At 39.8% G+C, this 17,306-nt stretch overlaps 1 protein-coding gene across 2 annotated transcripts in view; it reads left to right on the forward strand.

Annotated features, from left to right (window-relative positions):
* fbxw7 (F-box and WD repeat domain containing 7) overlaps nucleotides 1–17,306 on the forward strand; it is a 118,364-nt gene that overhangs the window by 5,064 nt on the left and 95,994 nt on the right. The window contains exons 2-3 of one of the 2 annotated variants that reach the window (XM_069689241.1): nucleotides 8,349–8,505; nucleotides 17,073–17,148. The gene's annotated coding sequence lies outside the window, so the exon portion shown is untranslated. The remainder of the gene's footprint in view (nucleotides 1–8,348; nucleotides 8,506–17,072; nucleotides 17,149–17,306) is intronic. The other variant, XM_069689242.1, reaches the window with a different exon arrangement.

The raw sequence follows: 17,306 nt of genomic DNA on the forward strand, positions 1-17,306 counted from the left end.
CGAGGCTGCAGTGAGCAAGAATTTCAATTTTTTTTTTAACTCTGTCGCTTCAACCCCCTTTCTGCATTTCTGTACATGTTCATGTGTTTATTTACCTCTAACTTTTTGCTTGATGTACATGTTCATTTGAAAATAGTGCGGAGAAGTGAGATTAGATCACAAGTGGTCACTTGAGGCTAATGTGGCTGTTAACTGCCCACTGGTGATCGGATCAGCCAGGACGCCCGGTGTTGTGTTTTAATTTGGCCTCTGGCAGCTCTTTTGAAATAGAGATGGAAGAGGCTGTTCAATATCTACAAACTAAGCACCCACAGTCGTTATTCAGAGTCAGAATGGCCTTTATGTTGTACTATTGAATGATTGAACCCTTCTGTTGAGTGTGTGGCGTTTAGTGGGACTTTTATTCTCCTCCGTCTTCACACTTGAGGCAGTGTTGTAAGCCGATGAGGATTAGACAATGCAAGTACAAAGATAGGCTGACAATGTCAAGACAAGAATGGCATATTTTCAGTTCGCATGGATGAGGGTGATGAAATACAATTTTCTGGTTGTGAGTTTTTTTTTGTTTTTTTGTTTTTTTTGCCGCAAAGCCTTGAAAAATGAAGGAGACAAGCGGTATCCCAGACTTTGTTTGCAGAAAGCTTCACATTCCCACACTCCTGACTGCTGCTGTGTTACAGACCCCCAGGGCTTTCCTAAAACCAGTCTCATATGGATTGTGAGATTTCCCATCTTTGAAGCTTGTTTTGACCAAACATGAGGACAGTGGACAGTATTCAGGTGGCATATCGATCCTGGAGGCAAGACTTGTCTCCGTAACTCACCTTTTCAAATTAAAGACAATTAAAAGCACTTTTGAAACAAGTATGCTTAAATGGGACTAATGATTGCAGATAAACATTTCCTGTAGGCAGCCGCATTGAATGTTAGCTCAGTAATGAAACATATGTAATCTTGGGTTATTGGGGGAAAATGGGAAGCTTCAGCCGTGTAAACAGAGTTGTACTCTTTGTTTGATGTTATTTGTCTGCATTTTATTCTTCATTAACAGTAGATAGTAAAGGCTGACAGGAAACATGCAGTAAAAGTCCCTGGCTGGAATCTAACTTTGGATGTTTTAATTATACTGTGTGCATGTTAATCGCTATTCTACTACGATGCCCGAGACTTGCAGATTTTGTACCTCGGAGCACGTGTTGGTGAGGTTCATGCCAGTTCCTCAAATTCACTGGACCAAGCTGGAGGTACTGAAAATCAAATCCGGGGTCTCTGTAATCAAAGACTATAACTTTATTCCTTTCCCACTAGCTTCTTTATTCCAATTACCACCATACGTTTGCTGTATAGATTAGGGGTGTGACATTTTTTTTATGATCACAATAATATAACTTTTTATTATGATGGAAAAAGATTCACACAGATGTACCCAACATACGTAACTCGCGTACGGCAACAATAAGCATGGCTGAAAGCTGCTCAGCTTTATACAGAATCTGAATCTAACTAAGTTGTTTACAATTTAAAGAATTGAGATCAGTTTTACTGAATATTTGAAAGCAAACTGTCAAAAATGTAAAACTATAACACTTATTTAATTCCATTTTTATGTTTAAATGTTAAAAGTAATGATAACGTTTTAAAAAAAAAATATTATGTCATGTCGTCAAAATGTCAAAAACGACTGTTTTTGTTTTCATGCAAATCGACTTTGTAATACTTGTCCAGTGGCATCCGTTTGTCAGGAGGAAACTCATGATGGTACAACATGTCTCAGTGGACAAGAAGCTTCAGCAAAAACAGGCCTTGGCGCTGCATTGGCCAGTTAGTTATCAACCAATCAATTTAAGTGTCTGATAAGCCTTCGTGCTCGCTGCCCCTAACCTTGTTTGAATACAGGACTCTTTGGACTGTTAATGATGAAGAAATATCTGTGCATCAGCCAACTCTTGAGTTCAAACAGGCATGACAACTGAGTGATGTCACTTGAAGCGCACAGCTACAGCAGGAGCTTTTTGATAATGGTCATTAACTAATGTTTTGACATAATGCACGTCTTTATCAAAGAAAGGCAGTGATGATGATCAGGTGCTTTGGAAGCCCCAGGTGAACAAGCATGGCAAGGACCATCTGGCTGCGGACAGTGGGAAAGACTCGAAGCATGAAGAGAGACGTTTCTGTGTTGAATTTCTTTAGTAGCCCAGTAAGAGCAGTTTGACGAGAACTGACAGATTTACACGTTTTTTGAGACCCAGAAAGCTGTTCAGCAGATAGTGGGACATTTGGTCAGAAGTTTAAAAAAAGAAAACAGAGAGTGATTCACGGCATCAGCTGGACTGGGAGAACTGAAGAATTGATGATTGTAGTTTGATGAGTATGCACAGTCCAGAGAGAGAGAGAGAGAGAAGGGATTGAAGTCAGGTCTGCTGGTCAAGATGAGTTTTAGCACTTCTTCCAGGTGGAGGAGCTTCAGAGGAAGAGCGGACACGTCGGGATCACTCTGGGGGGTTGAAGTGGGGAATTGATGTTTAGCTGCCGATTTCAAATTTAGAGATGAAGCAAAAAAGTGGAAAGTGTTATTTGGTCGCTGACTTGCTCAGCTGAATGAATCCAGAGGTCTAGAGGAGAAATGACAGAATGTTGAAAGAGGATCAGATAGGAAATGGAAAGATGGATGTGGTTTAATCAGAGAGAAACTGTAAAGAGACGGCAAAAGCAAACATGGACAGGATGTGCTGTATAGTCTGGGAAGAGATTTATCTCATGACGCAAGGAAAAGGGAGATTATGAAGGAAATAAAACTTAACTCCTCTGCATGAAGGGGAGAAACAGAAAGAATAAGAGGAGTGGACTCTACGCAAGTCCAACCTGCTGTGTGTGTGTGTGTGTGTGTGTGTGTGTGTGTGTGTGTGTGTGTGTGTGTGTGTGTGTGTGTGTGTGTGTGTGTGTGTGTGTGTGTGTGTGTGTGTGTGTGTGTGTGTGTGTGTGTGTTTTGGGGGGGCGAGCGGCACTTGAGAGAAAGTGAGATCAAGGAAAGAGGAAATTAAAGGGCTTTTCTGTGGGGAGGTCCAAGAGGGATCTCCCGTCTTCAGTAAATCTTTTGAAGAGTGTAACTTAAGAAAGTCATCAAGTAGGACATTGTGGCAACAACATGAAGGACGACAGGGCATAACTGAAATAAAGGTCAGGCTGTAATTAGGTCAAACAGACAAATATTACGACCTACACCGGGCCTGTTTTTACTGCCTCCTCTTCTGAGCTCAAGAACTCGCATCTTAGAAAGCCAGAGGAAACCCAAGAGAAACAAATCTTACAGGGAGTAATGAGAGAATCAGCCAGAGCTAACAAAGTTTGTGTTAATTGCAGTCTTTTACGGCTGCTGTCCGAGCTAGATAGTGTCTGATTTAGCTGCTTTACCTCATGATTGTGAGGCTAATGTTAGCTTTTGCACTCGGTAGCCTCACGACTTCATCTCACCTGAGCCAGTTTGAAGCAGGTGCAAAATCCAGTAATCTTCATATGGATTGTGCAGCCTCTGGTCTTATCTGTGTCAGCAAAGACGTAGCGACTAGTGAAGCATCTCGGGACCAATGTTGGATTCGGGGTCAATTACTGGAGAGAAACTGTGGTGGTGTTTATGGAGGGGATTAAGCACATGATGCTGTGACAGAAAGTTGACTGTAATTATTATTGGCCATAATCAGGTTATCGCGTAAACATCGTCAGTATCACAGCAACAGTTCATGTTTTAACGCATGTTAAAGCCTCCTTCTGTGGCACTGAAACACGGTCTTCTCTCTCCTTACCAAACATGAACTTCTCTCCCTCCCTCCCACATGAAAACATCTTAAGAATTTGAAACATCTTTCTTGATTTAGTGCATCCCTTCATCGTCCAGTTGCTCTGAGCATTGATCATGTGATGACCTTCTCTGTTCTCTGCTTTCGTCACAAGTTTGAGTTCACTCTGACTGGAGATGTACAAGCAGAGTGTGATCTGCAGTTGTGAATGGCCCTCTGCTCTGTGTCTGTGAGGCACAAGGAGCGTGTTAATAATTCAGTGCCGTGCCATGTAGCTCTGAGCTGGCTAATGAACATGGGGAGAAATCTCCCAGGCTTATTGCTTTGATGTGGGCTGTGGTGTGAGCAAGATGACATAGTGCAGGGACAGGAGGAAGTGGCAGTCTGGGGCAAAACAACTTAAGATGCATTGTAGTCCAAAATTGTACTGTGACAGACTGTTCTAGTCTGTCAATGACATGTTTCAACACAGATAAGAGACTGTCTTTGTCCTCTTCCAGAAGGAACGCTTGTCTCCTTTTTGTAGTGCTCAACAAGCACAGCTTTAACTGCTCGGCTCTTTCTCATCTTCTGGATGTCATCTTCATCGTACGCCCAGTAGGATGGAACAAACAGTTCTCTATGGAGTTGAGAAAAAATATTGGCACTTGCTTATCTACCACCTCATAAAGAGTTTTCACTTTCTCTGATAATAAGCATTCTGCACAAAATTCACATCTGAAGCTCACTAATTAACACGTTATAGCTCGCTGTTTATATCTTGGCTTTTTGTATGCATTTATATTTACAGTATGATCAGGAATGTGGCATTTATATTTTTATCTGTGTCTCAGTAAAGAAGAAAGCCGAATGTTGAACTTTGCTCAAAGCCGGAATATATTTATTAAAATAATTAATAGTAAGGTTTGACAGTATTTTTTTTAAAACCCTTTTAAGAATCCTTTTATAGCTAAAATTAGCAGTTAAGAATGTTTGTTTATGGCTAAAGCACTGAATTTAATACCCGACAAACCAAAGCACTTATTGTATTAATTAATTCCATCCTTTTAAATCCAACACCACTGAAAAGCAGTCTTGGTTGTTCATTTGTATTCATGTGTATACATTTATTCAGTGGTATAATACAGCTCGTGGTTACCACATACAGTGGAGGAGAAGTCTCTGATCAAGGCTTTTCGTTCTCGTGGTATATTTGTTCACCTTATTGAATCCTGATGAATAGATTGGAAACTAATGAAAATAATTCAAAGCCTCAGCATTAAAGCATGCACACTGACATCAAACATGAGCTTTTCACGTGACAAAATGTTGATCTGGCAGGATGTAAGTGAGTTTCCAGCACACAGAGCCGTCCAGCCTTGATGTGATTTCCTATCAGACTGCACTGAGGCTCTAGGCTCAGACCTTTTCCATCTGGCTTTAACACAATTGCATCTCCTCACTGCCACCCACAACTCATTCCCACTCAAATGCCCACCAGTCCGTCTCTGAGACTGCAGCAGAGGTGCAGCATGAAAACGGTTTGAAAGGAGGCCTCTCCCAGCAGAGGTCCTGTTGGCATGGAAACGTCTGTCTTTGTGAATGGGGGCTTCTCTTACATGCCTGGTCAGAGGTCTCCCACTGTCTCATGGTCCGAGAGGACCCTGTGAGACCTCTTTACAGGTTCGCTAAGCCTGGATTTAAGTCGAGTTATGGTACCTCTGGTTACGCAGTTTGTGGTTTTCTTGTCTGTTATTGATTTTGTTTTGTACTTTTTATAGAAAGGTTACAGCTGGAGTTTAGTTTTCATATTTTGAATTTGAGTGCTCTTATTTTGCTGCTTTAGTAAAGGGCATCTAAACTTCAGAGACATGTACTTTAAAAAGTGTCTCGTTCAAGCAGGGAGTTCTCTTGTCGCTGCTGTATTTGTTCAACTCAGTCAGTAAAAATGTTTAGGATTTTTCTGAACTGATTCCTCAGGTCATTGTGGCTGATTCAAATATCTTCCTAAACTATTCTGATTGGTGGCTTTCTTCCCATATTTCCAAAATGCGGTATGAATTAAATCCTCTCAGCTTCTTGCTCAGTTGTTGTTGAATTCATCACAGTTAGTTGTCATCTTGGTTCATCAGTTTATCAACTACGTGAGCTTTTACACATTATCGAACAAGGATAGTCATGTGTGGCTTCACAATTGTTGTTTTTAATGAACACTAGAGGTTTTGAGATTATTCTGGATGAATGATTTGCTTTATTGAAAATCATAATCAATCAAAGTTTGTCAGACATCTCTTTTTGTAACAACATTATGGAATGAGAGGAGGAATTGGTGACCATATTAGGATTACAATTGCTTCCTAATTTTTGGAATATGAAAATGGAAAGAAAAAGAACAACACTTGTATATGACAATCAGAATCACTTGAGTACCTGAATCTTGCAGTAGTTATACCTGCTACAGGAAACTTTAATAGCCATTATTTAGTAATTAGCTCGCATTTCATCTGCTCTAAAGAGGTTAGAATGGATAAACCTAATGCAGTAATTCAACCAGTGTCTAAAGGAGTCCATGATTAGACATCTTGAAGGAAAATCAACAGGTCTTTGTACCCTGTGGACCAAGACAGAGAACCACTGACCTAATTATTCATTTCCAAATTCAGTCCATTAAAAAAAAAAAAAAAAAAAAAAAAAGAGTAAAGTCACCGCGCCTCCTGTCCTCGTCTTTTCATTATGACCTCACTGTCCATTCTCAGTGTTGTTTCCGACAGTAAATGTGAAGTTGTAAAACAAGTTCACCCATAATGTGCACCTTATGATAAACATTTTCCCTGATAATATACAATCCCTACACGACCGTTTGTGGGAAGTCAGTCTTTTTTTTTTTTTTTTGAGGATTCAAACCGATTCGTAGGAACTGAAAATGTTTTTTCCTCATGTTACTGTGGAACACAGAAATTGGTTGATTGCAGTTCTCTGGCCCACATTCGCCTCCTTCTGAATGAATTATTTACTGATCAAAATTAAAGTGTCTGTGGAGTCTCTGTTGGAACTGCTCTGGTTGTGCATACTGTTGCTTGAAAACATACTGCGAGTTCATCATATGTTGGACAAATTTAAGCAGAGGTGTGAATTAGTTCCTTCGATTAGCACTATTTTTTTTATTGTCGGGTGAAAATACTGGAAAATGTACATTTCAGTTTCCACTTTCAGAAGTTCAAAGTTGTCTCTGATCAACAAACAAGCAAATTGTTTTGTTTAAAATAGGAGAACTGGAACAGTTTGATATTTTTGCTTGAAAACTGAGTTTGCTCACTGTCTGTTTTAGCTCTAATGTATGAGGTGCTGTGAAAACGTTCTCAGACTATAACATCCTAAAATCTTAATTGATTTAAATCTGACCACCATCCCTCTTCAAGGCCTCTGTACAGCGAAACACAGTTCCCAGCGCTCCTGCAGAGCTTGGGAGTCCAGTTTTGTCAGCATGTCAAGTATGCGCATTGCATATTGGAAAACACAATTGCTATATTGCCACATTTCAAGTTGTTGGTGCCAAATGTTTTGCCTCAGACGCCTCAATCATTTCTAGGATCTCTGTTGCGGATTTCTTGAGTTTGACTCAAACTTGAATCTGTACTCTCTGCTCAAGTTTCAGGTCCATCGGGAAATGTACCAGTGGTCACAAAACACGTGTAACTCTGGTGCTGATGTTGATCAACTGATGTAACTTGGAGTTCTTACTCATGATAGAAATTTCTGCCTGCTGTTCGCTACACATTACCGTACTACACTCCATTGGTGAGCAACACTATCAGTCTTGGAACATTTGATTGCACCGTCTTTACCCAAAATGCATTTATTATGCATTTCAATCTGATTTCCCATCCCCAGCGTAGATATGCATTGATTTATAAATATTTATTTTCAACTCATTATTCCATATCTCATATTTGCGCGGCTATTTTGAAGTTCAACATATTATACTAAGGATGAGTGATCATAATTTGGAATCCGATTATTTCAGTGTGAATTTGAGTCACTATAGGAATGTGTTATATTGTCGTGGTAACCTCCCTCTGACTTGACCTGGGTGGCTTTCCGCTGTGGACACAGGCAGCTGGCAGCTCAGTTAAAGTGCCTTTAAGTCTATTACAGAGGATTATCCTTGAGAGAGAGTTTCAGTGAACAGAGGGAGCGGGCAAAACAGTCTGTCGATTCACTTTCCTTGCCATTCATTTGTGTCTCATGTACATCCCCCCCTCCAACCTTGCAGCTTGTGGTTCTCCAACACATGGCCACCATATGCTTTCATCATTCCTCTCCAAGAGGAAATATGGCCACCCTAAAGAAGACATAAAAGATAGAGGGAAAACAATGACGTGTGTGCTGTTTGACCTCAAAGTTTTAGTTCTGCCCCACAAAACTGCTCTAAATGCTGCCTGAGGGGCTTTTTTTTTTTTTTTTTAAACACCATGAGATAAATATTAGCAGGCATGTTTTGTTTGTTTCTTTGCACTTGTGTGTACCTCAGTTGTTTTCTCACCTTTGTTGCTGTCTCTACATTTTCTCCAGCCTCCTGCCTTTCACCTTCACTGTCCCTGGCTCAGTCGGTGGCTCAGCAACACTTCAAAGGGAAGGGTCTGCGGCGCTGCAGATAAGAGTTTGTGCCCCTTACCCCCAAGCACCGGAAAGCCTTTCCAGAGCCCCTACACAGTCCCTCGACTGACAGGTTTGGCCCCCTCTCTTTCTTTTCTCCATCACTTCTCTAACTGCAGTTTCCACTGTTCTGCAGAGCCTCAGGCTTAAATGTACACTTGCATTTTAATTGCACTGTTGCCTTGCAACATATTTATGAATTCTGTGAACTTGAAAAGATGAAATGAATCAACTTGTTGGTATTCTGTTAGTGGGTGTTTTATGGCCTGTTGAGGAGGAGTTGTATTAAAGTGAAAATGACATGCGTGCATATTTTTTTATTGCAGCTATTGTTTGTTTAAATAAAAACAAAAAGCCTCTGACATCCTTCAAAACCAATTAAAACATTTGTTAAGGCCGCAATGATTTGTATTTTTTTTTTAATGAATAATTCAATTTTTTTCCTCAGCTAATTGTTTTTGCTTTAACCTCTGCTACAGTTTCCTGAAACCCCGTGTTCGAATTTCCTATTTTGTTTGGCCAACAGTCCAAAAACCAAAGGTATTCAGTTAACGTGTGATGAAGCAAAGTCTAGAATGCTCATATTTAACAAGCTGCAGCCAAAAATGTTGACAACTATATTATTAAAATAGCTGTTAATTTTCTGATGATTAACTAAACAATTTATCAAGTTATAGTTGTAACTCTGTATTCGTCTACAGGCCCTTTAAAAGCAGTTTGACTCAACCAATTACTTTTTCCTCAATTTTTGTAGATCACAGTTTGACTCACTTTTGGGCCAAGCTGCAGAAATACTAAATAGGTCTAGTAATTAATATGGCATGACTTTTGTGCATGCTTGAAAATAGAAAGGTTCAAAACTTGCTGAGAAATCAATGCCTTTACATAAACTGTAGTATCCAGTTTTGGACATTTATGTATTTAACCCATACAAATATAACATCAGTGGATGGCTGCTCTATTTAAGTGTATGTATTTCCTGATATTTAGAGTCATGGCATCTGTTGGCCTACCAGTGTTTCCATGGTAACAGCAGATTGCTGTTTAGGTTCCTCTGGGATATAACACTTCTTACTCTGCTCTCCGAGAACATCTCTGTCCGCCTGTGGATTTCTGACACGCACCATCTCTGGTGATACAAGACTGTTATACAAGCATGTCTTGTGTGTAATCAGGACCCAGATGGAATCTTACCAAATCTATAAATCTCATGTAATATCATAGGAGAAAAGGATGCAGAGAAAACAAGAATTGTATAAGACTGCATGTAAAATTCAGTGGAAGTCTAACTTCATTAACTACTGGAAAAAAGAAATCATCATACTCAGGAGCTCGGTTGCTGTAGAGGCAAGTCACAACATGTGACCTACATGCTGATTATTTTTAAGCTTGAAAATGATTGCTTATCATTGAAAGCTAATTTACCCTTTATATTTTTTTTTTTTTTTTAAGATGATTCTTTTGGGGCATTGTGCCTTTATTAGATAGGAGCAGAACTAACAGATGGGAAGTGTGCAGTAAAACATTACACAAACCTGCCATCTACCATCAGTGGAAACAGCGACATTAACAGTTTAGTGTTTACAATAAACTAGCTCACAATCACACTGGTCTCAGCTTCAACACCATGGGTGTCTTTTACAGTAATTATAACTTTTCTTCCGTGAGCTTTGGTGTGAAACTGACCAAAGGTCACATTTCCATATCCTCACAGAGAAAGCCTATTTTCAGTTTTTAACCAGGATCATTGCTTTTCTTTCCTGTTTGGTAACGCTTTATCTGCAGGTAGATTGTTGATGTGATGCAAATTAGCTCGACTCAAGTTATCATGGCGACTTTTGTGATTGTAAATGGAAAAACTATATTGCGTGCCTATTATGTTTTATGTGTTGCAATGCCAAATGAGTATATTAGGAACCAAAATGGTCCGGGTTGTTGGTGTTGATGGTGTTATGCTGGACATTCATTAGTACACAACTAATTATATTATATATACAGTGGTGTGAAAAAGTGTTTGCCCCCTTCCTGATTTCTTATTTTTTTGCACGTTTGTCACACTTAAATGTTTCAGATCATCAAACAAATTTAAATATTAGTCAAAGATAACACAAGTAAACACAAAATGCAGTTTTTAAATGAAGGTTTTTATTATTAATGGAGAAAAAAAAATCCAAACCCACATGGCCCTGTGTGAAAAAGTGTTTGCCCCCTCCTGTTAAAACATAACTTAACTGTGGTTTATCACACCTGAGTTCAATTTCTCTAGCCACACCCAGGCCTGATTACTGCCACACCTGTTCTCAATCAAGAAATCACTGAAATAGGACCTGCCTGACAAAGTGAAGTCGACCAAAAGATCCTCAAAAGATAGACGTCATGCCGAGATCCAAAGAAATTCAAGAACAAATGAGAAAGAAAGTAATTGAGATCTATCAGTCTGGAAAAGGTTATAAAGCCTAAAGTTTCTAAAGCTTTGGGACTCCAGCGAACCACAGTGAGAGCCATTATCCACAAATGGAGAAAACATGGAACAGTGGTGAACCTTCCCAGGAGTGGTCGGCTGACCAAAATTACCCCAAGAGCGCAGCGACGACTCATCCGAGAGGTTACAAAAGACCCCACAACAACATCCAAAGAACTGCAGGCCTCACTTGCCTCAGTTAAGGTCAGTGGTCATGACTCCACCATAAGAAAGAGACTTGGCAAAAATGGCCTGCATGGCAGAGTTCCAAGACGAAAACCACCGCTGAGCAAAAATAACATTAAGGCTCGTCTCATTTTTGCCAGAAAACATCTTGATGATCCCCAAGACTTTTGGGAAAATACTCTGTGGACTGACGAGACAAAAGTTGAACTTTTTGGAAGGTGGGTGTCCCATTACATCTGGCGTAAAAGTAACACCACATTTCAGAAAAAGAACATCATACCAACAGTAAAATATGGTGGTGGGAGTGTGACGGTCTGGGGCTGTTTTGCTGCTTCAGGACCTGGAAGACTTGCTGTGATAAATGGAACCATGAATTCTAATGTCTACCAAAAAATCCTGAAGGAGAATGTCTGGCCATCTGTTCGTGACCTCAAGCTGAAGCCAACTTGGGTTCTGCAGCAGGACAATGATCCAAAACACACCAGCAAGTCCACCTCTGAATGGCTGAAGAAAAACAAAATGAAGACTTTGGAGTGGCCTAGTCAAAGTCCTGACCTGAATCCTATTGAGATGCTGTGGCATGACCTTAAAAAGGCGGTTGGTGCTGGAAAACCCTCCAATGTGGCTGAATTACAACAACTCCGCGAAGATGAGTGGGCCAAAATTCCTCCACAGCGCTGTAAAAGACTCATTGCAAGTTATCGCAAACGCTTGATTGCAGTTGTTGCTGCTAAGGGTGGCCCAACCAGTTATTAGGTTTAGGGGGCAAACACTTTTTCACATAGGGCCATGTGAGTTTGGATTTTTTTTCTCCCTTAATAATAATAACCTTCATTTAAAAACTGCATTTTATGTTTACTTGTTATCTTTGACTAATATTTACATTTGTTTGATGATCTGAAACATTTAAGTGTAACAGACATGCAAAAAAATAAGAAATCAGGAAGGGGACAAACACTTTTTCACACCACTGTATAAATGATATATATATATATCATATATATGATGTATATATATATAATATAATATATATATATATATATATATATATATATTTCATGTCTGCAAAAGCTTGAACTGATTTTCTTCTGTTGTAATAACAATTATTAACAGTTGCCCCAAACACGTAGTCACGTACCATCCTACTCTCTCATTAGTTTTTGTTTTGTTTTGTAGCAGCACATTGCCCTGCATGACTGAAATGTGAACTACTTTGCTGCGAGGAAAGCTGCTGAGACTCCCAGCTGCAGATTGTGTCATGACTGTGATGGTCAGGTCTCAGCTGCCGGGTGTAGAAAGCTCGTGGATTTGTAGGAAGAAGCTGTTTGTTGAGAAGGTGGGGCCGCAGAGGAAATGAGGCTGCATTCCAGCACTGATTTATGAAGTGTCTTTCATTCTCCTCGTACTGCTGGCTAGTTTGCAGCTGCTCCAGACAGTTCACTGACTTTAACAGAGCTGGACCCATCTCAGCATGCGTACCGAGAGTAAATCATAAGCTGCCATATAACCAAAGGCCATGTCAATGTAGCTAATTTAAAGATTCCCCTGTGTGTCTGCGCTTTTTGTCTTTTCACCCATAAATCATCTGCGGTTTTCATTTACCAAAGAAACATCCAGGATGAAGCTCCCATGTGGTCCACAGATCTTTGAAACCAAAACCTAAATGCTAAAAACCACAGAATGAGCCACGTCTTAAGGCCGGGTTGAATGTGACGAGACGAGGCCTGTTTCATTAATAATCTGTAACAGCACTGCTGTGTGAGAACATGCCACCCCGAGCAGGCTGAAAGTTCACACCTGCACCAGGAATTAAAGGCATTCCTGTAACACCTGTCATGGTTGTGTACACGATATGTGTGTTTAGTAAGTGAAATTAGGATTGCAGTGGACATAGCAGCTCCTATTTTGAGATCTAAAATTTGATTCCAAAAATAATTAACTTTCAGTTGTTACTGATTTTAAAAGTTATGACAACAGGCTGTATAATCTTTAGCAATAATTTTCTGTTACATTGCCATGTTCCCCCATTCAATTTTTCATAATGAAGTCAAAACACTTAAGGCTGCTTTACCTTAAAATACTTATTTTATTGGTAAAGTTTCAAACTGGGTTCTTTCTTCACTTTAAGTTTAAACCACAGATTTCAAAAGATGTACCTAAAATTTCAAAGTCTAGAGAAATTCTATTATTTGTCAATATTTCAAAGTATTTTGTTGCAACTTTTAGTTATTCGTTATGTAACTTTTGCTATTTGTTTGCTAATTTGTAATTTAACAATGATATTAAGCATTATGTAAAAGACTGAAGAGAAAAGGAGCTGACTTTTAAAATTTAAATCATGACATTAGACACCTGAACGAGAGACTGATCACATGCTTCCTTAGAATTAATGCACATATCAGCGCATTTACATGTTGAATAACCTTTAACTTTTGTTATCTTTCTCCTATTAAGAGGGCATTTTTTAAATAGGGCAGAGATTTTGTAAACTTAGAGCTGTTGCATAACTCCAGGCCCCTCTCTGATGTTTTGACCGTGGGTTACTCAGACTGATCCAGGTCCAGGAAACATTGCAGCTTCATTCCTCCACGTGGACTCATTTTTATTTGGCACATCCTGACACAGCAGACCCAGACTGAAGTAGCAGGCATCCATAACCTTTGTGCTTGCTTCCCTCCGAGTCCTCCGAGAAACATTTAGAAGGTTTCCTAGAAAGCTCTGGGTTTATCCCTTTGGCAGACGAGTTAAAAAGTGATTATGTAGTTTCTCAATATTGTAGTCTGCCAACCTGCAGCTTGCAGAAGGAAGTGGCAAATCTTTTTGTTTCCAATTCTTACAGCAAGAATAAGTTGACACTTTGTGCTTTACTCTTCAGTCAGAGTGGTTTTGGAGGAGTGCTAATTTGCCTCATTAGAAGCAGATATTTTTATGATCATGTAATTTTCGTCTCCATATTTAAGTATTCCTCACTGATTTCACCTTTTCTGGAGAGGAGTCCTTTTTGTTTACATATATTGTCTGAAAATTCCCAATATTTTACAGTTCATTTACCGTGTTGACTGTTAGCACAGTTTCCACTGAATTTTTCAACTTTTTCTCTTTGTCCTCGGCAGCCTCTAACCTTTCACCACATCTGGAAACATCTAGCAGTAGCTTTATGCAACATCATTACACAATCAATGAATTCCTGCTTTGCACTTCACTCCAAATAAAGCCTGTAACAATCCTGAATTGTGAACCTTGCCTGTCCACTATCTCGCTGTCTCACAGTTATCAAATGTCAAACAGCTGGAGAGCCTGTCTGGGCATCTGTTCATTTCCCAGAACTCAATGTGTCCATATCCCATTTTGTTTACGTCAACTATCCCTTTCTCTCTACACAAGGCAGCTCCTTGGCACTTCACGGGAGTCTCGTGGGCCTAATTATATTTTTAGGTATCTTAAAACCATCAGCTCAGTTTCTCAGATTAAAACACCTTTCTGTGTTTTGACCTGTTGTTAAGCAAATTATACCCCAGGGTGCATAAAAAGCGAATCACTTTTGGCCAGTTTGTGCGGTGTTGATCTAAGGTTGAGAATTCCAGTGGTTGAACATGTGGATTGTGTTAGAAGGATCACAGGGACTCTGGGACTGGATGCTAGCAGCAGCACTGGTGTAGACTTACCCCTTTATCCTCAAAACTCATTCACATGTGACAGGTGTGGCCTGCTTAAATTCAAACTGATATTAAAATTACATTTTGTTTTAGAAATTATAAGGTCGTTGTAGTGGTTTCTTTTTGTCTGATGGTCTAATATCTTTCAGTGCAGTTAACAACATAGTTTCATCAGTTTTTTTTGTATCTCCCTATAGCCCTTTTCCACTGCCAGTACCATCTCGACTATACTCACTTTTGTGGTTTTCTATTTTGGCAAAAATTTTGAATAGTACCTGGTACTATTTTTAATATCACTTTTGTTGAGGTGCCAAGTGAGCAGAGCCGATACTGAAGGGTATACTGATTGGTCAGAGAAAATCATCACAATCACTGACTCTGCGTGCACAACACAGGACATCCTGCACAAACCCTCTATTGTTAACTAGTCAAGCTACTATAGCAGTCACAATTTTTCTTATTCACTGAATACTCTCCTGTTTCTTTTGTCTCGCTGTTTTCAGACTCCTCTGAAAGAAAATCGGTCTCATACCGATCGCAAGAACAGCATCCCCTCGATATCCCCCACTGTTCAAGTGTGTGTTGAAGATGACATCTCGGCAGTTTTATGTTGCGTCGCTGTACTAACAACTTTGTATTTAGGAGGGGTTTCAAAAAAGTTCTGGTCGATCCAGTACTGGTATTGGAAATGGGACTTATATCAAATATGTTAACATTTTCAGTCATTTGCCATCATCAAACCCGGAGCCACGAAACACAGAAAACTAATGTCACCATTGGTTTGTGAATGTGCCTTTTGAATGGGAGGCACAAATGGGAAAGTGCTTTCTAGACTGCTACAATGAAAATGCTATACAGTGAACCCTCGCTATAACGCGGTTCACCTTTCACGGTCTCGCTGCTTCACGGATTTGCATCGTGCATTGTGTTCTGCATTCTGATTGGCTAAACAGTCTCTCCGCTTCTTCTCTACCTGTTTGTCAATAACGTTGCGGTTTAATATGTACACGTACGTAAAACAGCTTGCCAAATTAAAAATAATCGATGGTGGCATGTCGGTTTATAAGAATCTTTTTGCCCAGAAGAAAAAAGAGCGACAACAACTATCGATAACTATGTTCTTCTCTCGAAAAACCACACCCGCACCGCCGGCTTTAGAAGAAAGAACCGCTGCAGAGCGGAGTCAGGATGCAGCGGCTCAGTCAGAAGAGCAGTGAAATACACGAGTCACTATTTGTCCGACTGTACTTTGTATTTGTTTTCATAATCATTTTTCATTTCCTCCCGTTCTAATCCAATGACTCGGGTCGCAGTGGGGCGGTGCCGATCTCAGCAATTTGAAGCCTTCAGTTCGTATTGATGATTCAAATTATTATTTTACAGTACAGTAGTTATTTGTAAAAAAAAACATTTATACAGTACTTTTATTTGTTAAACAAATGCTTGGGCCTGTAAAAAGGTTTTGTTCTTTGGTTTCAATGTATTGGAAATGGAGTATTTCATTGTATAATAATTGTAAAAAAAAAAAAGGTTACTACTTCACGGATTTCACCTATCACGGTCTCTATTTGGAACGTAACCCCCGCGATAAACGAGGGTTCACTATATATAAGTGCAGTCCATTAACCCTTTGAGTATGCAGGAGCTGGCCCCGGACACTCCTGCATAATCAAATGGTGTGCGTAATGTGTATTTGGAACCAGTAGTATCTCTAGTAAGCAAATCTAAATACAAACTGCACCATGAATCCTACCAGATGCTGAAAGTTGTTGTAAAAAGTTTTTGTTAAATTTTTTTTGGAAAAGGGTAAAAAACTCTTTTTATAACCTGAAGGGCCATGAATCGTTCCTGTAAGTAGGTCAAGAAAAACTTCCAACCAGTTTCTCTCAAATATGTCCAGAAATGTTTTTATCCTCTTTTGAAAATATGCTGCTTAACTGTAACATCATTACAGTTCAGATTTTCACAAATTACGACAAAAATTTGTCATCACGGGTTGCCTGCAGTTCACTCCCCATCAGACAAGACAGAGGAAGAACTGACGCATGTGTGACGGTGACTCACCGTTACATGCTGATGCAGGTGTTGAGTGTTGTCTCAGGTTGTTGAATTGTTCTGTTGTAGTTTTTTTTTTTCTTTTTTTCTGGCAAACCTTTTGAAGAGTTGGCGTGTTCTGCCTGGGGTTTTAGGGATAAACTGAAATCCCATCATTCTTATCTCACTCCTCTGGCCTTCCTGCTTTCTCCTCTTGTATTCCAGGTGCCCCGTGGCTTGTTAACTCTTCGATGACCCCTGAGATTGCTGTGCTGACAGCTCTTTCTCTCTCTTTGTCTACAGAAAATCAAGCCCTTGGAGTCGGACCTGGAGCGGAGAAGACCAATTGTGGCCTGAACAAAGACAGACGGAGAGAACTGTAAGTGAACTTGGTAGTTGTGTCACTCTCTCAGGGCTCAGGGAGTTTTTGTGTGCAGCTTGCGGTCAGTGAAGTGCTTATGGCATGGTGAGATTTGTGGTAGTTTTGAATGGGTGAGACTGTGTGTTTTGTCTGTAGATGATTAAAAAAAGACAAAT

Source organism: Brachyistius frenatus, unplaced genomic scaffold (genome assembly GCF_029030835.1).
Source record: "Brachyistius frenatus isolate BFR_SWC_R1_liver_20210118 unplaced genomic scaffold, ASM2903083v1 Contig_7, whole genome shotgun sequence".
NCBI lineage: Eukaryota > Metazoa > Chordata > Actinopteri > Embiotocidae > Brachyistius > Brachyistius frenatus.